Source organism: Ictidomys tridecemlineatus, chromosome 14, assembly GCF_052094955.1.
Source record: "Ictidomys tridecemlineatus isolate mIctTri1 chromosome 14, mIctTri1.hap1, whole genome shotgun sequence".
Classification (NCBI taxonomy): Eukaryota; Metazoa; Chordata; class Mammalia; order Rodentia; family Sciuridae; genus Ictidomys; species Ictidomys tridecemlineatus.
In genome coordinates this window covers 25,408,877-25,420,370 of record NC_135490.1, presented here as the reverse complement: position 1 = coordinate 25,420,370, position 11,494 = coordinate 25,408,877, and positions in this window count along the sequence as shown.

Sequence of the window (11,494 nt, the reverse complement as noted above, 5' to 3'; positions counted from 1 at the left end):
TAACAATCTTTACATAATTCTAAAGTTATTCATTTTCCCAATAAAGTAAAAATACATTTTTTAAAAAATTTATTTATTTATTACATTATGTTTTTCTCAGTTTCTTTCCCAAAACAGTCTAAGTTTCTTTTATATTATTTATATATGGGATTACACATGTAACAGGCCCAAATATATTATTTTTTATAAATTTTAAGAAGCCCAGACTATTTATAGTTAGCAATTAATGTTTTAGAATTTCAGCTTGTTTATAAATGACGTTAGTTTTTAATACATTTGTAATAATTTTTCCCACTTATATTTACCCAATTTATCTATTTCTAGTAATCATGAATTTGGGGGCTTTACTTAACCCTTTACTAATAACAGGGGGGATATTACATGGCTTTTACTCAAGCAAGAGCTCTATAAAGTTAACTACCTGGACACTTGGTTAATCAAAAGCCACAGCTATCAATATCAGACACATCATATCAACCTAGAATGTTCCCAAATGAAAAACATTTGGGTTCATATTTTCTTTGACAAATGAGTGATCACTCATTTCTAAGTCAATTTGGTATCATGTAAACAATACAATACGCAAACACACATGTGTAGACATAAAATATATACTTGCATATAAACACATTTAAAATTAGAAAACAAAGATTTATTATCCATTTATTATCTTGAGAGATCAGATGAGCATAATTACCCGATGCACTGCTGAGAGGGATGTTAATCCAGGGGCCAATCTTTCCCAGTTGGAGACCTTGGACTTGAAGTGGGTTTCTCTCTGACCAGACACCCTTGGAGAAGTTTGGGCAATATAGCTTCCAGTGACATCCCATCCAATAATGTGTGTACTGGGTTTTATCCAGGTATCATAGCTCTCATTGAGTAAATTTTGGAGGACCTTTTGGCTTCCCAGAGGAGGTGGTTGCATTACTAATTTTTATGGTGTACAGACAAGGAACTGGATTACCACAGATACAGGAACAAGAGAGTTAGAGAGACTCACTAAGTTGAGGACTTATATATTCAGAGTTCCAGAAATTGAAACATAGCCCACTGCAGTTCTTAACCAAAATAGAGTTTCTGAAACCAAGACACAGACTGCTGTAGTGGTGAAACCAGCCTAGAGACCAAGTCAGGTGATCAAGCCTGGGTCATCACAGATGACACAGATTACAATCAGTAAGCAATACTACTGAAGGGGATCTAGATAGTAGAGAAAAGGGATGGAGCATTTTATGAATGAGGAGACCTACACAGCTAGAGATAAGCAGGTTAGACCTTCTGGTCATGGCTGACACTGAGGCAATGGTTCAGGTAGCCACTTATCACCCATGAGGCATATCTATGCTGACTATCACCATTGTCCAACCTCTTCTTTAGGGCCCTCCAAAAGTGAGGGTCCCTTTGTAGTCACCAAGATGTTAACAATCAGCTGAGGGTTCTTTTGCTCAATTCAGATAAAAATCACATATAGGCAAAATGCAGCTCTCTTAGTGTTAGTAGCTCCAACCTTTGAATATCAGCAGCTTTCAGCGATTAGTGTTAGTGATCCTCCTCACTGTTCTCCTGGCAGCTGAAACCAATAGCTACCAGCAACTCTCTGGAACTCTTGCAGAAGCTGGAGCTTGTAGCTCCCATGAGCTCTGTATCATTCCTCACTACTTTTGGCTGATGGCTACTTCCAGTGCCAGCAGCTACTGCAGCACTGAAAACAGTACAAGGACTATTTTGATGATAAAGTTTTAGGGATTCCTGCTTATAGAGACAAAAGGAAGATTCAACACGATCAGTGCCTGCAAGCTAACACATACTTTCTTCTTAGTCATCGGTAAGAGAGTGGCTCTTCACAGACATGTTGATTGGAGACACATGAAGGGCTGTCTAGGGGTGGAATCATGAAGAGAGCCTGTGGGAAGAGTCATCTGGGGTGGTCCCACAGCAACAATGGCCACAATCAAAGCCAAAGTTTTTGAGCAGCTACAAAGCAAGCACTCAAGTTGTCAAAGGTGAAGAGAGATAACTAAAAGTACTTCTTGGGGGAGTGTTAAGGCCATTTTCTTCTGTCTTAAAATTATAAATTACAACCACCATATTATTTCACACTCATCAGAATGGCAAAGATTGAAAAACCTGACAAGGTCAAGGATTATCAGGAATGTGGAATGGCAGAATTCTTAATACCACATTGTGTTCCAATTTGTCAAAATATGGTAAGGCTGGAAATGTGTGCATCCTATAACTCAGTAATACTACTTCAGAAATGTCTTTCAGAAGCATTCTCACACCTGTGTACAAGTGCCCCAGTCAGGAATGCTGATATCAGCAGAAAGTATAATATAAAAAAATTGGAAACACACTAAAACATCATCAAGAAGAGAATTGAAAATACCTTTAATTTTGGTATTTGTGAGCCTATTCAACAATAAAACAAATGAAGCAGTCATATAGGTATTACTTATGGTGATTCATTCAAATATAACATCAAATTGCAGGAAAATACATAGATGACAGTTTTGTTCGTATAAAATTTAAGATACTAAATTGTGACATTTTCATCTATGAATACTTCTGTTTGCCATGGTGCAACTGGGAGGAAATATGAACAGTCTTGATAGTGTTTGTAAGGTTTTCTTTCCTAAATTGGATAGTCCAGACATGGATGTTTTTTAGATTTTCTATATTATTTAGCATACTTTATATTATGTTCATTTCCTCTCTCTGTTGGTATTTTAAATACATGAGCATTTGTATATTGTTTTCATAACATATCTTTTAAATACATAAGTAGTAGCAAAAATGTCAACATTTTGATTTGTTTTCAAAATTAGTACTGTACTTTTAAATGAGAAAAGCAATCTGAAAATTAAACTGCACTTTCCACTGGCCTTTAAATTATACTGCTCATTTTCTCTACAGTTAAGACTGAGAATCAGACATAGTGCTGGACCTGAGAGTTTTCGTTTTTCACTGTGTACTTATAATTGCTACCAGAACAGTTGCTCTCCCTGATGGGCTCCAAATGCTTTGCATCAAGCTTATTGCCTAGTGGGTTTACTGTCTGAATCGTTTGTTCCAACTGATCCTCTAAGAGTCAAGAACACACAGATCTAAAAATGGAAACAACCAGAAATTTCAGTTAGAACACTCCTGGTTCTTCTTTACAATTCAGTCATTAGCTCATCTGCCTTGTGTTTTACTGTTAGGTCTCTAGGAGCAAGCTAATTACTGATACTTGCTTCCTGTATGCTCATCAGGATCTGGCCAAAAAGTCTGATCATAATTTACTGCTGCTGTACGGAAATAAAAGCTATTTATTCTTTCAGATGTCCTGTGATATAGTCTTTTCCACTTAAGTGTTACAAGTCGAGCTTTCTTCTTATTTTTTTATTCAAGTTTATCATGTTTCAATGAGTCATTTTGTTATTTGCAGTCCATACCTTTTGAACTGAAGTACATGGTGAAATAGGCCATTACCTATTAAATAGGCAAACCTAATTAGCACTACTGGAAGTTTGGGGATGCATAATTGAATCTCTCATGCCTCATGGTAATATTATTATGTACCATTTTTCTATGATAGAAGTGGGGAGGTAACTTATGTATTATTTCTTTTCCATCATCAGGAAAACAGCAAAACGAGCCAATTCTGTTAAAACACCTGAATTAATTACAAATTTCCCAATGAATTTGAAGAAAGTGTTGTAGAGTCCTAGACCAAAGTTCCAGTTCTGGGAGTCGAACATATCAAGTCTGTCACCCAACTCCAAAATCAAATGCGAAAGGTAACAATGAAAAGCAGAAAAAGAACTTTAATCAATTTGACCATATTTGGGAAACCAAGTGAGATCAAGCATTTCAGACCTGTCTCTGGGTTACTGACATGAGATTTAATCAGGGATGAATCGGGTAGGGGTGAGAGTTATGCATGACAAAGCAGTCTTGGTCACACTGTGGTCTGGTTGGTTCTTATCTCAGTTCTGGTTCTGTGAGGTTGGCTCCAGAGAAGTCACTGGTTGGGGGTTTAATCTCCACTCACTTAACAGGATGCTTGCTATCAGACTCGTGATCCTGGAAGTGTACAATTTGGTTTCTGTGAGATGATTGCTCCTACTTAGTGAGAGGAAGTCTCGTCATGAGGTGGTCTGCCTGCAAGGCTCCACTGTTAATAGAAGGTGACAGCAATGACTAGAGATGTCTGGGAACTACCTGTGTCTGGAACAAGAGGTTGTAAAAGCTGATAGTTGAGCATCCCTGTAAATCTTGAAAACACCTTAGTTACTCTTACCTTAGGGTCTTCAAGACTTATTTTAGTCTTGAAGGAGGACAAGATAGGTTAAGTAATCTTAGGGCTTCTAACATTTTATTACCAGTTTTTAGATATACACTCTTTAAGCGATTAATATAAGTATGTGAAGAGCTCAGCAGGAATCTGAAGACAGATGCAAAATGAAGGCAGAGATGCCAAGATTTATCCTGCTTCTAGTTACCCCTGGGGCATCTGCAGGCCCAAATAAAGAGTAAGTGTGTATTAGTTTTTCATCTGTGACCAAAAGACCTGACAAGAACAACTTAGAGAAGGAATATTTATTTGGGGCTCACAGTTTCAGAGCTTTCAGTCCATATTCAGCAGAAACATCATGGGGATAGGGGATGGCAGAGGAAATCTGCTCAGCTCATAGCAGCTGGGAAACAGAGAGAAAGGGGCTGGGGCAAAGATAAACCCTGTTAGGATATGCTCCCAGTGACCAACCTCCTCCAACTAGATCCCATCCCTTAATAGTCCATTCAGCTATCTGATGAGGGCAGAGCCCTTATGATCCAATCATTGTATAGAAGCCCCACCTATGAATATTAACGCATTGAGGAGCTTGCTTTGAATTTTTAAGCTTTTGGAAGAATTTCTAGTCTAAACCACAAGAGGGACCATGCTTTCAATACATGAGCTTTTGGGGGAGGACCCAGATCCAAACCTCAATACAGTGCTTTTAGCAAAATCAGCTTCTAATTCTTTATTATAGAAGTAGTTCAAGATGTGTGCAGATATTCGGCTGTTTGTGAAAGTGTTTGTAAGTTTGTATAGCTATGTTTTCAGTGATTTTGATATTGAAAGAACTTAAACATCTGAAAATAGGGGCTTGATGAGGTGAAGTATGGCACATTCACATAATGGAATACTGATCTTTTAAAATAATGCTTTATAATAACATTTACTGGAAGGGAGCATATTCACAATATATCATTTAATAAAAGGAGCAAATCCAAAGCAGTATATGCCATATGATGTCGTTTTAAATATAATACTAATATAAAATCTGGAAAGATGTGCAGCAAGATGAAGATAATAGTGATCATTCCTGGGCTGTTGCTAGTGCAAATGGTTTCCTTTTTCTTTTTATACATTTTACTTATCTGATCTTTTGAGTATTCCCTAACAATCATATATTTACATATTACCTATGTAAAAAGAAAGAAAAAAATCTATTTAACTTAAAATAAAGAGCAATAGGTTCAAGCAGAAATCAAGTTTGAGGTTTTACAGATGAATTAACACTTCAGAATGTGAAACCTCGATTTTCTTCCTGCATTAGACACATGAAAAAAAAATTACTGGTAACCAGAAGTAAAATTAAAAGAAAATTGCCATCAATCTGTTGCAAAAGTAAGGTTTACAAGATAGAGACAGCTCAAAGAGGAACTAGGAGAGACTAGTCAAATTCAGCAGCCACTAATTAATTCAAAGTTAGCAATTCCTGATCCCGTACTAACTATCCAAATAAGGTGCATCCAAAACACTTCATGGAGTTGTTAATAATAAGACTGAACACCTGAGGAGGCATGAGATAAGGGTGGGATCTCGGGCTTGAGAAAGAATGGTGACATATCTCTTGGTATAGAATTATTTCAATGGATTTTCACTTCCTAAAAAAGAGCATATGGCCTTACACTATGTACTTTGATGCATGTGGCAAGAATATTTATTACAACTTTTTTCAGTATCTTGGGATAGGTGGCTCTCACTGAGAAGAGATGAAGAATTTTTTTAAATGATAGTTTGATTTTGAAAGGATTTAACATTTATGAAAAATAAGGTTTGCTTTTCTTCTAACATTATTTTATTAATACCATAGTCATTGAAGCACCTTGGGATATTGGCAAGCTCTTGAGATATAAACATACTAAAGATTATAATAAGATGTTTATTTTACTAAAATCTATTTTTTCAAATGTTTTTATTAAATTCTATAATAGTCACTGAAAAATTTAAGCTTTTATCCAAATAGAACTTTTGAAATCTTAATCATCTATATGGTCCTGTCCCTCCCACTAACCACCTGTGCTTTAGGACACTTTATTGACTTTCCATTGCCAAAACAGAAATTCTTAACCTTCAATGAGATTATAGATTTACTCATAAAATAATCAGGTGTGAGTGTGTGTGTGTGTGTGTGTGTGTGTGTGTGTGTATACACATGCACAGGGGAGACAGAGAGAGACTTTTAAAGTATCTCTTAACTTTTCTGGTCTTGCTTGAAAGACCACATTTTGAGCACTATCATAGGAAAAAGAATAGGAGTGATTTGAGAGGCTGAGGCAAGAGGATCACAGATTCAAAGTCAGCCTCAGCAATTTATCGAGGCCCTAAGCAACTTAGTGAGAACTTGTCTCAAAATAAAAAGAGCTGTGCTTGTGGTATGAGAGTGGGTTGTCTGAAAGCCTTTGGGCACTCTGCGTCCTGGCTTCTTTGTACCATTGGGGCTGTTCTGGGACCCTCACAGTACTGGCAATGAAGTGCTACTGTTCATTGTCTTCACTTGCATTTTTCCTGCTAGACTTTGCCATACTCAGTCCCCATGCAGTGTGTCCTCCATCACTCTAGGTTCTAGGTTCTCCAGGTCCCCCTGTCCATTTAGCATACCTTACACACTCAACATAGCATACGGATGCTTCTGTGTTTCTTGTATGTCTCATCTCACCCTAGGTAGATGGGTGTCTTAATCTGACACGTAAACACTATATATATGAAAAGGTAAAATGACAAAGATGCATTCTATTTTTCCAGTGAACTCTTCTACTCCTCTGTTCTTCTCAGCAAGCATTTATTTCCTGAATTATACAGACATTTTATCAGTGTCTTTTAAACTTCTATTTCCTGCTAGGATGGGATAATAAGGACTAAATTTGCCATCTTGTCTGAAACAATGACACAAAAAAAAATGCATAAAACAATGGTTTATAGAAATTGGCAGCAAAGGACTACAATCCCTGAGAAACAAAACAAGGTGAGCCCCCAAACTGAACCAGGTTATTGCCCATAGGCTTCAGTGCTGGGAAAAGGTCATGGGTTTGACTACGCTCCCTCCAAAGTTCAGGCATTGGAATTCAATGGCTAATGTCATAGGATCAAGAGGTGGGGCCTTTAAGAGGTGATTAAGTCATGAGGGGCTTTCCTCCTTGTGTATAGAATAAAAGCCCTTATAAAAGAGGCTTCTCATGGCATTTAGCTTGTGCCTCTGCCTTCTGCCACATGTATGAGGACAAATCACTCTTCCACTCCAGAGGATGCAGCAACAAGTGCTATCTTGAAAACAGAGAGCAGCCCTCACCAGACACCTGAATCTACCAGCACCTTGATCTTAGACATCCCAGCCTCCACTTGAGCAGATAAATTTCATAAATTAGCTAGTCCTAGGCAACTTTTTATAGCAGTACAAAACTCACTAAGATAGACGGAAAATCCAGGAGAAGTACACTGACTTCTCCTGCCGCAGTCCGGCTGCAGCAAAATAACCGGGGGGTGACAAACAACTTGTGTAGATTGATACAGCAGGAGTGGGAGCCATTTATTGTAGGACAGGAGGGATATATATACATTCCACACAGCTTATCTTAATTAACATAAAATAGATACAGCAGTCAACCAATAAGGAATCTCCACACTTAATGGCTCGCTGGCATTACTTCACAAACTACTCCCTCTGGCAAAATGCCGGGCACCATCCTGACTTGTTTACAGACTCTAACATTCTCCTATTGGGGAAATGAAACTGGGAATTCAAGAAGCCAAGGAAACTGTAGTTCACAGGACAGAATACCGGAAAGGAGAGAACTACACAGAGAAGGAGTTCTCCGGTGAGTCTTCAGTTTATCCATCAGCGTGTGCATATGAAGAAACTATCCAAGGCTGGAAAAATAAACAGTCAAGTGGAGCACATGTATCCACAGTCAGAATGACAAAACTCATTCATTCAAGGAGTATTGGATATGATACTCAAAATATTATTGCCTTTTAATAGGGCAAGAATAGCCTTAGGCTAAAGGCTGCTTTGGTCCTACCTAATAAGTCTTAATGAAAAAAAAAATTTAACTACATTGTAGAACAAAATTCAAGAATATGTACATAAATATAAAATCACTCAGCTCCCAACAAGGTAAAATTCACATTCTTCAGCATACAATAAAAACTTTCAGATATACAAAGAAGCAGAAAAATACTGCCCATTTTGAAAAAAAAAATCAATGAATAGCAACAGACCAAGAAATTATAGTCGTAGTAGACAAGTTCATCAAAGCAGTTAGCATAGCTATCTGCCATTATGTTCAAGATGCATTGATCCTATAGAGACAAGGAAGATATTTGAAGACTCAAATCAAGCTTCTAGAGACGAAAAATGCAATGACTAACTCTCTGAGTGCAAACCCTTCACACGTAATGTTATCTCTGCATGGAAGACTCTTCCTCTCCAACCTCATTTGAAGTCTAATCTTCAGATTTCATCTCTATCATCACTCCCTCAAGGAAACTTTGACTGATTTGCAATCTAGGTCACAACCGTTAGCTACATGATGTTATGGCCCTTAATATCATCCACTTTCCTTTCTTATCACAAATAGAATTTTACCTTACTTGTGGGATTATGTGATCAGTCCCTGTCTCCATCACTCTTCCAAGCACCACGGTGACAGGAATCATGTTTGGTTTTGTTCACCATTGTCTAGTGCCTGGCCTAGTACTTGGCAAACAGGAAGGATATAATACTTGTGAAAAAAGAGAAAAAAGTGGGCAGTACTTGAGGAGATAGAAAAAAGGAAATCTCTGCCTTTTTAGAAGCATTTGAACTCAGAAACATTTTATGTGTCACAAAGTAAGTTCAAAATTGCATATTGTTTCAAATCTGTCAGCTCTAATATATAAATCTTGACACTCCAATCTAGGAATAGCTGTATGTAGGAAGAAATATTTGCAATCAGTCTTTTAGATGTACAAAGCCAGCTGCTTTCCCCTCTCAATATCTCCTTTTGTTAAGAAAACACTAAGTTTTGGCTCTTCTTAAATTACATTACCCCAAAGAATTAAACCTCTAGCTCTGAGGCAGATATTCCTAATCTTTACTCCTACATGAGCACATTTTTGAAAATTGTAGGGAAGGAGTAACAGTATTAAATGTCCTCTTTCCCCATATTCATGACTTACATTGGGAGTTTCTGATATATTAGATACGCTTGTCACAATTAACAGGGCAGAAGACAAACCAGTGTTACAGAATGCCAAAAGAGAAATTTTTATTTAATATTTATAACAAATTGGCTCCAGTTGGTTTGGTTTGAGCAAGAACTACTGTAAATTTTTTTACAACACTAATGGGATACTTACAAGCTGCAGATCCTTTGATGTTAATTGGGAATTCAGATGATGCATTGGAAAGTTGATGGGAAGTCTAAAACACATCATTTGCAGCAATCAAAATTGAACCTACTATCTCCCTAATTATTGAGTGTTATAGAGGCTGCAGTGTCAGAAGTAGCATTGCAAAGGGAGATAGGCTGACTGTCCCAGGCAATACGTGGTAGGTCTAGTTCTCTCTTTTTACGCTGATTCTTCAGGCAATTGCTTTCTTGAAAGATAATCTGAGTAGTTCTGATTATGGTAAAAACTTTTTTTTTGAAGAGCATATGTAAATTTTTATTATCAGAAATTGAATATTCAAATGGGATGAGCTTAATTGATTTTATGATGCATTTTCTTTTGAGATAATGCGGTGGCTGCCAGGTTTGAAACTGCTACTTAAGATATGTAATTAACAAAACATTGAACATTTGACTTGGAAGTTAAAAATATATTTAAATATGCAAAATTGGTTCATAACAGTTCTGTTTAACCCTGAGTGTCCTCTAAGTGAAAAAAAAGTATCAGTTATGACTCTAAAATTCCCATTGAAGTGTTCACATTGTCCCCTTAAGATGAGTGTCACTCCAGTCTGTCTTCTAGATCTATCCCATTAGAAAGATGGATTGCCTCCTTCCCTTCCTCAGCTAGAAATATGGCCCATCACTGAGAGTCCATAACTGGTAGAATACACCTGTTAGGTATTTTTCTTGTTACGAAGATAAATTACTGGTATCTGAAAACCTGAGTTTTGCAATGATGTATGGTTGTGCAAAGTCTTTGTTTTAGCTAGAAGGGGCTGTTAGGCTAAAGTAAGAAACATTGCATATCATGTGCACCCACACCTAATTGACACAACTACTCCCAAGGTCCTGCATGATGGGGATGAGGTTGAGAAATACAGGCAGTGAGCGGAGTGTTGATTGAATACTTCTATCTACCCCAATCCAAAACACCCTCTTTAAACTTGTGAGACTTTAGAAAAGGGATGCCAGCAATTAAGTGTGTTTGTGTGTGTGTGAATGTTCATTTGCCCCTCTTGAATCAGTTTCTTGTGCTGCACAGAAAAAAAGGTTTAATAAGACTAATGAGAAGAAATACTTTATATCTGAACACATATTATTTTTTAATTTTTTGTTATGGAAAGAAAAAAGGAAGAATGAACTCAAAATCATACTTAATCATACTTTTTTAACTTTTCATTTTATAAATACACAGTTCAATATTTACAACAAATAGATTTAAAAATTCTCTTAATCACAGCAGCACATGTGTATATTATTCAAAGTCGCTACTAAGAATTATAATAAATAGGAAAAGATGTGTATGCAATTTATACTTATTTCTGATTCCTGCTTTTTTTGGTAGGGGAGAAGTAGCCTGCATAAAATATTTTCCCAAGAGTATCTAAAAATAAATTGGAACTTCAAGTTATTAAAAATAAAACCCCAAATAAAATTATTTTCTAATTGTCTGTTTTGTTCTAATTAACCCTAAGGCTTTTCTCTAATCATTATCTTTTCGTTTGTCTCATATTTCTCCCTGATTCCCTGCAAGTACTAATAATTCAATGTTACAAATAAATGCCCTTTGTTTTCAAGTACAATCCAATAGCTTTAAACTACTCTGGGAGTTTTGTGAAGATTCCAGGTGCAACTGCCCACTGAAGTTTTTCCACAGCACGGGGTGGCAGTGGGGGTGGAGAGAGAGTTGGTGTGGGTGACCGGGAGGGTGTGATGTAGGGGGGTAAATTTGATTAGTGCTAAATGTTTTCACAGTGTTTGTGAATATATTCTAGAGACAATACAGAAATGGAATTACCTTTCTCTA